This window comes from Pinus tabuliformis, chromosome 1_2 (assembly GCF_031772625.1).
Source record: "Pinus tabuliformis cultivar Carrire ecotype Pingquan chromosome 1_2, CPIR1, whole genome shotgun sequence".
Lineage (NCBI taxonomy): Eukaryota > Viridiplantae > Streptophyta > Pinopsida > Pinales > Pinaceae > Pinus > Pinus tabuliformis.
The window spans coordinates 1,281,929,156-1,281,943,063 of NC_142298.1; positions in this window are offsets into that span (position 1 = coordinate 1,281,929,156).

The following is a 13,908-nucleotide window of genomic DNA, read 5'->3' on the forward strand; positions in this document are numbered from 1 at the left end:
CTTAATGTGTGAATGACAAAAATAATGCTAAATACAAAGCTGAATTATTTCTTCTTTCAGAGCGATAGTACTAACGATTTTCTCTTCAAAAAACGACAGGAAGGCAAGACGACACTTTACGATTTTGAATTGAAAACTGCTTTCGACACGTGAAATATTACTAATTCAGATCAAATACAAGAGTAACAGTACAATCGACTATCAAGAATAGTAGGATTCTTTTCTTTGACTGAAAACGACACTTGCGACACTTCCAAATCAAAGGACGACAGTTCAATTAAGCTACTATTTTGTAAAAGAGAACTGTAAATGGCACACAATACATAAAAACATTCACAATTCTTTGTACAATAGAGGTTGGATGATGCAAAGAAGGGGGTTTCAATAGTGGTCTACTGATCATAGACAACAAAATTCTTGAATAAAACTGAAGACAGTGAAGAAAAAACCAAAATCTGAAGGCAGATGTAGTCTTGTCTGATCATCGCACCTGTAACACAAGGAAACAGGGATGCATCCCACCTATTGCACACGGGAGGTGCGATGCATCGAGATTTCCTAAGGAGAGGGTTCTATGGTCAAGGAACAAGACTTTAACTTGGTTTTTGGTCACAGTTCGCAGTTTAGTCCAGGGATTTAGGCCGAGCAAATGATAGTCAGTAACTACAAAGTATAGGGCTGATCTAATGAGGTTACTCAAGCTACCTCTAGGGCACTTAGGATGTTTGCAAGTCAATTGTTTAGTTCATAAACAAACCCGGAGATTGACTGAAGCAGTGTTGATCTACTTTGCACTTGCATAGCAAATGCAGTTCGAAGGCTAGCTGGCTTGACTTTAGGCTCCATCTGTGGTTTATGAATCAAACAAATAGAGACAAGCAATCAAACTAATCGATCGCTAGCAGAGTCGCCATTTTGTTACCGGGAAATCTAGTGTCTATTCAGAATTGCTAGTCCCACTAAAATGGGTAGCTATCTTAGAAACAAACAGATTAAATTCACTTGTTTTTCCTTTACGAGAGAGAGATGAGAAAGAAGCAAAGAGTACCAACCTCAGTCTTCCACTTGGCTCCTTGCTTGTTTCCTTTCCCCTTTGACAGAATCTTGCCATTGCTTCCTTACTTGTCCAGCTTCAAAGAGCACCTGTAGATTCACAACAGCTAATACCATCAAAGCATAGAGATGTTTCACTGTAAACAATATAGGATCAGATATATATTGACCATATAAATGCATATAACAACACAATATTCAGAGATACACAAGAATATGGAGGAAAACTCAAATAGCTTTATTAGTAAAAGTCGTAGAAGAGAGGATTACAACCACTTGGTCTGACCAAGCGCCATCCTCCCAGCTTGAAAGCCCTCTTCACCCTACACAAATCAAGATCACCCAACAATGTCTTCAAAGAGAAACCAGCAGCACCTCTTTGCAAATTACCAAATTCCAACCTTTGGATCTCTTGGATGAGGGATCCATTTATAGATATTTGCAGGGGGGTGAGTCAACTTCTGGGATTTTTATCAGTGTCATCTCTCTGATAGTTCTTAGTTCCACATGGAGATTTTAGATCTCTTACTCATCCCTGGGCGAACTCAGAGAGGCAAGTGTCAAATGAGCAGTTTCTAGAAGATTCTCTAGGTTTCCACCTAGCAAATTGCTTGTGCCATTTGTCTGCTCTCGCTCATCGCACCCTATAGAAGAGCTTTCCAATATGCATCACACTTTTTGCATGTGGCAAGTGAGATGCATTGTACCTTTAGCACTGGGCAGTCTGTATGGTCCTGCTTTGACTAGTTCTGAGTAGCTTTTCATGGAGAACTTCTGGGAGATGATGTAATCAGCTGACCTTGCTCCTTTAGGGTATGAAACAACACTTTTAGGGACTTAGAAGCCCTTGGTTTATGGACATATGTGATTGGGGTTGCAATGCCCAAATATTTCTATAACACACATCTACCCAAGTAACCGACCAATTGGGGTAAACATGCGACGAGAGGCTACTATGGTTGGATTCGACCTCATATGTGACGTTAAGGAAATGGAATTGATGGAAAAATAACACACAAACCTTCCACATTAGCTACAAGACCCCTGAGAACCATGCCAACACTTTAGGCATCTTACCCCTGGGTCCCACTAAAACTTTTGATCACTTTCCCTCTAGATGCTCTCATGCTATGGGAATGCCACTATCCAAGGACCTCTGGACGCTTTCACAGGCCTACCTGCCAGCATCCAGGGACTCTTTTTTCTAGTTCTGTGCCAATGTCCCCAGGAATTAAGCCACATTTTGAGGCCTAGAGCCTACGTCACTCCCCATAATTACATGACATCTTCATAATCATAAAATAACAAGGAAATAATGATGCTAAATAAAATACTTAAACAAGTCCTCAATCAGACCCCTACAAGCCATAACATGTATTTCACCAAACATATCACCAACATGTAATCTATAGGTGTAATCAACAAAATTAAGCATAGGGAGCTCATACTTATCTGAGAATTGCTAAGAACCATTGTTCCCTCATGTCATTTGTTGTATTACCATCTATTAGGTCATAGATACATTGTCCATTAATTTACAAGTAAAAACATATTAAGAGCCATACATAGCTGTTATCATAAAACATACGTATAACCATCATAGTAATAACATAAATACCATAAATATATCAGCAATAAAATCCATATATAAACTAGTACCTTTACACATGAAAACCAAGGGAATGAATTTATCATTCATGAATGTAAAAACCAACCGGAGATGGGACTACAACATTCCACCCAGTGTTGCTTCATCTTGCATTCTTTTCCTTTGTTGATCCAATGCCAAAGTGCTTTAAGAAAACTCTAAGTGTCCAAGAGTGAGAGAGAGAGAATAATGAGAGAGCTCCAAAACTAAACTGACAAAAGGTTACCAACTAATCCTAGAAGTCTTTTTATGAATGAGGCCTCTATTTTCTTCATTTTCCATTATTTTCCTTCATTTTCCTCTTCACATGCAACTTGTAACCATTCACCTCTTTTTTCTCCTAATTTCCATTATTTTCATAAATAAATGTGCTAAAATGCCATTTTTCCTCTCCAAAGCTTTAGCCATTGCCTTTGCCAATTCCTTAGCCATAAACAACCAAATGAACACCCACTAGGATGTCTTGCCCAACATTTAGCTTGGAATAAGTGTCCCATCAACCATGGTTATTATTTTTAACTTTTATTACTAGGGTTGTTACAACTAACTTGAAATTATTTCAATTACGCTCGCCTTTTATGTTTGTATTTGATTACATTGTGCTTGAAATACAATTTTAATAGTTATATTTCATTGTAACATGCTAACTTTTTCAATATGTAGTCCACTAACTTGGCAGTGAAGATATGAAACCATTTAGTGTACCTCTCATGATTATCTAGCTATATATGCTTGATGGTAAAATTAAATCACAATTGGGGTGAAATCTATGTATTTACATTTCTATTGGTGGCTCAAGGGGAAGATCTTTATTGACTACTTAATCGTCAACAAAATCTATGTTCTATGTGTGATTGTTTTTATTTATAATTAATAAGTGGACTTGGAAGAATAGTTTAGCATTTTATTTAGATTTTTAAAATATTGTTGTAATGTGCGTATATTAAGTGGCCTACATACCAAGCAGGGAAGGGGAGTATGGGTTGTCTGATTAAAGGACAAGGCCCATGCCACTCCTTGTCTCGTGGGTTGTGTTGGGGAAGTCAACACACAAGGGAATGTAGACAAGATAAGGAAGACATAAGCGAGGAAAAACAATGTAGGGAGAACATGCAAGAACAAAGAAAGAAGAAGAAGGAGAGAGAGAACACATGGGGAGCATGCAAAGCAGTGGGAGATCGTAGAGCGACGACATCAAAGGATAAGAAGTGTTGTAACATTGCATTCGAGAAGAAGGGGCATTGGAGCGTTGCATTCGAGGAGAAGTAGCCTCAAGCCAATATCTTGTGTTGGGATGTTGATCCCTGTTTGGTTAGTACTGGTTGCATGTTGGTGTGGGATTGGCCAATGAAGACTCAATGAAGACAATGAATCACTTAGTGTTGCTAAGTAAGTTAATGCCCCTCTAAGTGTTTTCTAATAAACCACTTAGAGTTGGATGAATGAGCTAAAAAATCGCTGGGGTGCTTACCATGTGAGTTGATAAACCACCTTTATAATGTTATCATTCTCTAAGGCTAAGTAGAACTTCACTTAGCCTTGAATGAACCCATGTGATTTAGCTTAGAAAGGCATGAGTCATTGTAGTGCTTACTACACGAGACTGTTAATAAAACACCTAGATGCTCCCTCTCTACCCTAATTGACTTGTGATTGGGTGTGATATTCCCTTGAGAAAATAACTCCTTAGACTCTAAATCTAGATCAAGGGTGGTCTGCTACAAGAAATACTGTAGTGTATCTGGCCTATGGTTCGGTGGAGAGTGGAAGTCCCTCCTTCATTTGCCAATTTTTCTAATACACTCAAATAAGTATAATGATTTAAGCATATTTGGTTTTGAGTTATGACAATATTTTTTATGTTATTGGCTGAAGTATGGTTCTGTATGCCTCATAAAGGAATACTTGAAATCACCAAATTCTCATGATTTACTAGCTATCTTCATTGTTCATACTGATAATGAATGCTTGAATGGTGTGAATGTTTCCATTTTCACAAATTGCAGGGTCACTTAAATGATTGTGACCAAATGTCTAAAATTCACTCAGTTATCTTGTCATCTCATAAATAATCAATTAACTTATATATTCATGATTTGGGTAGTTCTCTACCATTACCTTGTTTGTAGGTCATTTTACATGTTATGAGTTTAATTTGTAGATTAGATGTTAAAATGAGCATGAGTGTGGTGATGTTTCTTTAGGCTTATGCACCCAATATCAAATCACATAGTTGAGGCCTTAACCCAAAAGCACTTAGCTTATCAACCTTGCATGCCAACACTTTCACGTTATAACCCAAAGACTCTGTGTTGGGTCCCTATAATACTAGTGATTACCCCATTACTATTGTAGTTATACCCCTTATTTATATTGTTGTGCCCCTATTACCCCCATATTGTTATTTATGTGCCCCATAGAATCCCTCTATTGTTATTTTTGTGGCTTTATATTATTATTGTTAGGTCGGCTGGATTATATTGTGACTCCTTAGACTCCTATATATAGAAAGGAGGTTTTGTCATTTGTATCATCCAAGAATTGTTCATTTATGTAATGTAAAGGAGGTTGCCCCCTCGAAGAGGCTGAATTCTAAGGCGTTGATCTATCTTTTCTATCTTTTCTTGAGCTGGTTTCATAACATTTGGTATCAGAGCTTTGGATTCTAGGGTTTCGCTGCTCCAAACAGGTCATCGTGGAATTTTCGCTATAACTTTTTTTCTGTGACGTTTCAGAAGTCAAAAAAAAAACCCATTTGAGAAGAATTGGCGCTGAACCTTGGGTCCGAATTTCAGAGCTTTTCGCGCGATATTTTCGGAGATATGATCTGAGGAAGTTGGCCTTTTTGCAGACTCCTGAATTACATTCAAAACAGGTGACCTGGGGAAAATCGTCATAACTCTCTCTCTGAGGATCGGATTGAAATTTCGTAAAAAGGTACAAAAAGAGGACGGACTGTAGTTTCTTGTATATGTGTTTCAGATTCAAAGGTTGAAACAGTGACTCGTGGCACGTCGTACAAGTTCGCTCTACTGAACCAGTCTAAAAGCAAGTCACTGTGGGAGATTTCACATAACTCTTCCTTGGAGAATCCAATTTGGCTCAGACTTGTGGCATTGGAAAGAGGACACAGAAGGCTACTACAGGTAGCAATTTCAGAACTGGATGATCCGAAATTACAGAGATACATCAGATTCAATATCAGGCTTCTATAAAGTGAAAAAAGGTGTGTAGTTTTTTTTTAATTTTTTATGTAAGCTTGGTTTAACGGAATTCAAAGGGCATAGTAAAGCATTATTATCGGTAACTGATGCCCCGAGGAAAGAAAATGCAAACACCTAGTAAGGAACCTGAAAGCTCTAGCATGACTCATGAAGAAGAGGAAGAAATGCTACATGATATATCAAAATTACAAGAACAAGTGCAACAAATGTCACGCTCACAAAAGCTAACAGAAGCTAAGATAAGTGGCGTGGAATCTAAGATAAATGGCGTGGAATCTAAGATAAAGGGCATGGAAGCTAAGATGGAGGATTCGATGGTAAATTTGAAGATAGATTTGAAGACAGACATGGAAGAATTGAAGAAGTTGCTACAAGAAAGGGTCACTAATGGTGAAAAGGTAGTAAAGGAAACTCATGATGAGAACAAAAGAAATGTTAATCATGATTCCATAGACTCTAATGTTGGATCGAAGACTCACCATGTTCCAAAAATCGATATGAGGAAGTTTGATGGCAAGGATCCCGCCACATGGATATTACAGATGGAGCAATTCTTCGATCTCAATAATGTGCAAAACACACAAAAGGTACGTATGGCAACTTTATATTTGGAACCAAATCAGTTTGTATGGTATCAATGGCTTTGTTCTCGTAAACAATTTATCACTTGGGCAATTTTTACGGAAGAATTGATAGCACATTATGAGGATACAAAAAGCAACACTTTTTTTAGCCAATTGATAAGTCTCAAACAAAAGGGTTCAATAATGGAGCACATTGAGGAGTTCCAAAAATTGAACATAAGGGTAAAAGATATTCCAGAGGAGCATAGGATTGATGTGTTCATAGGGTCTTTAAAGGATAATATCCAACATGATGTGCGCCTTTGGGAACCTGATTCATTAGAGAAGGCATTCAGGTTAGCAAGAAAAATGGAAAGCAAAATTATGGCAACTAGGAAGCATACCATTCACAACTATAAAGACGGAAGTGTTGTTGCCCATAGTCTTCCACAACCTACAAGGTTGACACCACAACAATTGGAAGAAAAAAGAGCAAAAGGGCTTTGTTACAATTGTGATAGCAAATACACAAAAGGTCATAAGTGTGCTGAGAAGAAATTATTCTACATAGATTGTGAAGAGGAAGAAGAAAAGGAGCAAGAAAGGTCAAAAGAAGAGGATATATTCCAGGAACAAAGCCTAGATGAAGAACAAATAAATCCGACCATATCTTGTAATGCATTGGCGGGAATTACCACTCCTCAAACCATCAAGATAGAAGGACAAATCAAGAAGAAAAAGGTAATAGTGTTGATTGATTCAGGAAGCACCCACAATTTTATTCATTGTAGGGTAGCAAAAGAATTGAATTGCTTCCTATATCCAGCACCAGAGTGTCAAGTGATGATTGCAAATGGAGGAACAATAAATTGCTCTGGAAAGTGCCATAATATCAAGCTATCCATGGGAGAATATGTATTGACTAGCCCAATGCTTTCCATTCCAATGGGAGGTGCTGATGTTGTACTAGGAGTCCAATGGCTACAATCCTTGGGTACAATAGCTTTTAATTTTCAAGAACTTTTCATCAAATTTTCTTGGAAGGAAAGGAAGTTGAATTAAGGGGTATTGCAGGGAAACCAGGAAAGATAATCAGCTCTAATGGTATGACAAAGCTTCTAAAAAAGGAGCAAAGAGGTGTAATTGCACAATTATGTTCGCTAGATGTTTCCACATTGGAATCATCTATTTCTCCAGATCTCCAAAAAGTCCTGGACAATCATTCCAAGGTATTTGAGACTCCCAAAGGTCTCCCACCTATGCGTGATCATGATCATGCTATTCATCTGATTCCAGGAAGTGTTCCTCCAAACATCAGGCCGTACAGATATCCCTATGTCCAAAAAAGTGAAATTGAACGTATGGTTGCAGAAATGCTAGAGGCTGGTATAATTCAACCGAGTCAAAGTTCTTTCTCAGCTCCAGTAGTATTGGTGCACAAGAAGGATGGATCATGGCGCATGTGTCCAGATTATAGGGAGCTCAACAAGCTCACTATTAAAGATAAGTTCCCCATTCCTGTCATTGATGAATTACTGGATGAATTGCATGGATCAATTTACTTCACCAAGTTGGATCTTCGTTCGGGATATCATCAAATCAGAATGAAGATTGAAGACATTCCGAAAACGGCATTTAGAACTCATGAGGGTCATTATGAATTTTTGGTCATGCCTTTTGGCCTTACCAATGCACCTTCAACATTTCAAGGTTTGATGAATTCAATTTTCAAACCATTCCTTAGAAAATTTGTGTTAGTATTTTTTGATGATATACTAATCTACAGCAAGTCTTGGAAGGATCATGTTGAACATGTTGACAGGGTGCTACAACTATTGGAGGAGAAACAATTATATGCAAAAAGATCCAAATGTTTCTTTGGAGTCCAGGAGGTGGAATATTTGGGTCATATTGTATCTCATGAAGGAGTTAAGGTAGACCCTAGCAAAATTAAAGCCATTAAGGAATGGAAAATCCCCACATCCATAAAGCATCTGCGAGGATTTCTTGGGTTGACAGGGTATTATCGCAAGTTTGTTAAGAATTATGGGAGAATAGCAGCACCTCTAACAACATTATTGAAGAAAGATTCATTTTCATGGACTCCGGAAGCAACAAAGGCCTTTGAACATCTTAAAGAGGCAATGTGCCAAGCACCGGTCTTAGCTACACCGGACTTCACAAAAACCTTTATTGTGGAATGTGATGCTTCAGGAAATGGAATTGGTGCTGTTCTAATGCAAGATGAAAGACCCATTGCTTTTGAAAGTCGTCCAATCAAGGGAAAGTTTTTAAGCAAAGCTATTTATGAGAAGGAAATGTTGGCAATACTCCATGCACTTAAGAAATGGCGACCCTACCTAATGGGAAGACACTTCAAGGTAAAAACGGATCATGATAGCCTTAAATACTTTTTAGAACAAAGATTATCCTCTGAAGAGCAACAAAAGTGGGTCACAAAGATGTTGGGTTATGACTTTGAAATCATCTACAAAAAAGGGAAGCAAAATGTGGTGGCAGATGCACTCTCAAGAAAGGATGAGGATGTGGAAGCATTGTTGTGTGCCATTTCTATTATCCAACCAGATTGGATAAACGAAGCAAGGGAGGAATGGAAGAATGACGAAGAAGTGTGGGCACTTATTCGAAAGCTACAACAAGATTCCAGTACTTCTGATACATTTAGCTGGCAAAATGATTCGTTATGGTACAAAGATCGCTTATACCTCTGTAAGAATTCCCAGCTAAAACAAAAGATTCTTATGGAATTGCACACTTCTCCCTTAGGAGGGCACTCAGGATTTTTAAAAACTTACCACAGGGTTAAGAAGGAATTTTTTTGGGATGGCCTTAAATCAGATATTCAAAAGTTTGTGGCGGAATGTTTGGTTTGCCAACAAAATAAAGTTGAAACAATTAAGACACCGGGTCTATTACAACCTTTATCCATTCCAAGCCAACGTTGGGAGGAGGTTTCAATGGATTTTATCACAGGTTTACCCAAGTCTGAGGGAAAGAGTGTCATCATGGTGGTAGTTGACAGACTTACCAAGTATGCACACTTTTGTGCATTATCACATCCATTTAAAGCCAGTACAGTTTCTACTGCATTTATGGAAACAGTTCAAAAGCTACATGGAAACCCAAAGATTATTGTAAGTGACAGAGATCCCATTTTCACTGGAAATTTTTGGACAGAATTATTTTCTTGTCTTGGTACTCAGTTAGCTCATAGCTCATCTTATCATCCTCAATCTGATGGGCAAACTGAGATAGTAAACAAATGTTTGGAAGGATATCTTCGTTGCTTTGTATCTGATAAACAGACACAATGGGTCAAATGGTTGCCTCTGGCTGAATGGTGGTATAACACTTCCTTCCATACAGCAACAAAAATGACCCCATTTATGGCACTTTATGGGTATCAACCACCATCCATCACATCATATTTAAGAGAAAATTCTAAGGTTCAGGCAGTGGAACATCACATCGAACATCAACAACAAGTCCTCCAACTCTTAAAGGATAACCTCGTGTTGGCACAAAATAGAATGAAACAACAGGCAGATCAACATCGCAGTGAAAGAAGTTTTGATGTAGGTGATTGGGTATTCCTACGGCTACAACCATATAAGCAAATGTCCCTAAAGCAAGCTAAGAAGGATAATAAATTATCACCAAAGTATTATGGTCCGTACAAGGTGTTGCAAAAGATTGGTACTATGGCATACAAATTGGAGCTTCCTGCAGCTTCTCGATTGCACCCAGTTTTCCATGTTTCATGTTTAAAGAAGGTTATAGGTGACAAGCTCCCAATTCAAACAATATTGCCAGAACTTGACGAGGAAGGAAAAATTATATTGGAACCGGAAGCAGTCACAGAAACAAGAACTCGACAGCTACGAAATCGATCAATTTCAGAGTATCTTATCAAGTGGAAGAACTTATCCGCTGAAGATTCCACATGGGAGGATGAGAATTTTATGCAGAAGTATCCAGAACTACTCAAGCGTTGAGGACAACACTTTTTTGAAGGAGAGGGGCATGTTGGGTCCCTATAATACTAGTGATTACCCCATTACTATTGTAGTTATACCCCTTATTTATATTGTTGTGCCCCTATTACCCCCATATTGTTATTTCTGTGCCCCATAGAATCCCTCTATTGTTATTTTTGTGGCTTTATATTATTATTGTTAGGTCGGCTGGATTATATTGTGACTCCTTAGACTCCTATATATAGAAAGGAGGTTTTGTCATTTGTATCATCCAAGAATTGTTCATTTATGTAATGTAAAGGAGGTTGCCCCCTCGAAGAGGCTGAATTCTAAGGCGTTGATCTATCTTTTCTATCTTTTCTTGAGCTGGTTTCATAACACTCTGACGCATGACACTTACCTCGTCTCCCATTGCATGCGACCCAGGTAATAAATAAAGCACCTTCTTAGTTTAATTTGATGGTAGGTATAGAAAATCATGTAGATTCACAAGCTAATGCAATTTTCTAAAGCAAGAGACAAGAATCTACTTCTACTCTTTACAACGGAAGCCCATAAACATCGAGAAAATAATAATCAATAGAGGAAAAGAATCAAAGACGTATAACACAATAAATATCCGGGGAAAGCCACAACTCAAAACCCCACTATCTATTTTGTATTAATCCGGAAAATCAAGATGAAATTACAATGCTTGGTCTCTCTAGAACAATCCCAACACTCATCAAATTCAATCTCCAACTCATAAGCAAGCTCAAGGGCAAATCTTAGCCTCTTCACAATCTCTCCAAGTCTCTATTCCAATTCGTAATTCCTATGGACAATAACTTGTATTTAAAGGGAAATAAAGCTTCTAAAAACTACGAAATCCCTCAAGGGTCAGTTCCTGAATGCATGCACTGTCTGTGCAACTCAGAAAAATCTACAACAAATAGCACGTTGTCCCTGCACTCTAGTCTCAATTGGGTCTTTCTCAGAATCGACATGCATGAGTTCCTGATAAGTAAATATTCATTTAACTAGAGTAGCATTGGTGGAGTTCATTAGTGACACCACTGACAATAAACTCACTATTAGTTCTCTCAACCACTTTGAGAACTAATTTAATTGAAATGACTCATGAAATTGAGTCTTCTATTTTACAACTCACAATTAACTCATAATGGACTCCTACAAAGTAGGGAGAACATACACATGATGACAAAAAGACTTCCAACTCAAATTTCCTAAGTTAAGTAAGTTTAATAAACTTAATTAACTAGTTTTAAGTTGCTATGAGAATATAATTCGAATTTAATTCACAGTTTAATTCAAGGACAAATTAAACTGGAATTTCTTGTTGCCATTTCTCAACACTCCCTCTCAACAATAAAGGGATTATCAACTACCCCGATCATGTCTCTGTGAAACTCGAATTTACATATTGACAATGCCTTTGTCAAGATGTTAGCATCTTGCTTCTTCGTGGGAATGTAATCTAACAACATGATCCGCCTCAATACACAATCTCTGAGATGATGATAACGGGTATCAATATGCTTGGATCGATCATGAAAGACTGGAAGTTTAGAGAGTTTGATACAACTCTGATTATCACAATAAACCATTGTCGGATCCATCTGCTGACCAAACAAACTAACCAGGATCTTCCTCATCCAGATATCCTCATATGTTGTCTAACTTGCAGCCATGTACTCTGCCTCTACTGAATTGAGTGCAACCGATATTTGTCTCCTGATATACCAAGAAACTGTCGCCAACCCAATACTGAAGATCCCTCCTAATGTGCTCTTCCTGTCAGATGGACTCCCTGCCCAATCTACATCGGTGAAGCCTTGAAGCTTCAATCACTCTATACGTCTATACCATAACCCAAACTGAGTAGTGCCTTTGAGGTATCTCAATACATGCTTTGCCGCCTTCCAGTACAGCTTGGTAGGCCTAACCATTGCTTGACTAAGCTGGTGAACTGCATAGCACATATCCAATAGTGTGTTCACCAAGTACATGAGTGAACCCACAAGCTTCCTATAAATAGTAGCTTCCACTACTTTCCCTAAAGTAGCATCCTCCTTCCTCCAGTTACCAGCTAGAGGAGTCTCCATGGGTTTACTTCTCTCCATGTGGAATCTCCTAAGTATCTCGTTAGCATACTTGCCCAGAGATACAAACAACTCCCCATCTCTCTTCCATACCTCCATGCCAAGAAAGTAATGCATGAGCCCCATGTCCTTCATCTCAAACTCTCTTTCAAGGTCCTCCTTGCAAGATTGATTAACTTCTCATCACCTGTCAGTATGATATCATCTACATAAAGTATAATGATCAATAACTTACCTTCCATCACTATGTGATACAGGTTCGAATTCACTTCACTCTCCGTGAAGCCCAACCCAGTGAAGTAGCTATCTATCCTGGTGTATCAAGCACAAGGTGCTTGCTTCAACCCATACAATGCTCTCTTGAGTCGACACACATGTAACTCACGGTCCAAAGTTTCAAAACCTTCGGGCTGCTCTATGTAAACCTCTTCCTTAATCATGCCATTGAGGAAGGCAATCTTCACATCCATCTGATGGATCTTCCAACCCATCTGTGCTGATAGTGCCAAAATAGATCTGCTTGGAGAGTACCTTGCAATAGGAGCAAAGGTCTCGTCATAGTCAATCCCCTCTATCTGTGAAAATCCATGGGCCACAAATCTGGCCTTATGCTTCTCCACACTATCAGCTACAGTGTGCTTTACCTTGTAAAGCCAACGGGAGCTCACAACTAACTTGTCCTCCGGTCTTGGGACCACATCCAAACACCATTTTGAACTATGGAGTCATACTCCTCCACCATCGCATCAACCCATACCGGTTGTTGCACTACTTCCTGAAAGGAAGATGGCTTTGTCACAACACATGCACCTATAAGTGCCATGTATCCACTATACCTCTCTGGTGACCTCCTCTGTCTTTCCTGAGAAGAGGGTGCTCCCACATTCTCTTGTGCATCATCCAACAATCTGTCAGCCTCTCTAGTGCGCTTTCTTCCCTCTCTGGAAGACTCTGCCTGAGTGGATGTCTCCACTCTCTGAACCTCTGCATGTGACTGCTCCACATCAATCTGAGGTCTCTCAACCTTAGGAGCTTAAAGCTCATCATCTGCATGTATCTCAAGCTCCCTCTCAAGGGATACTCGCATGGCATTCTCCTCATTGAACCTGATATCCCTGCAAACCGCTGCCATCTGACCGATCAACATGTACACCCGATAGTTGTGGGGTGTATCAGTGTACCCCACAAAGATCCCCAACTTTATTGTTGGATCAAGCTTCTTCCATGCATCTTTGGTCACATGGCAATAAACTGATGACCCAAAAATCCTGAAGTGACCAACATCTGGTCTCTTACTGGAATAAGCCTCCTCTGGTGTCT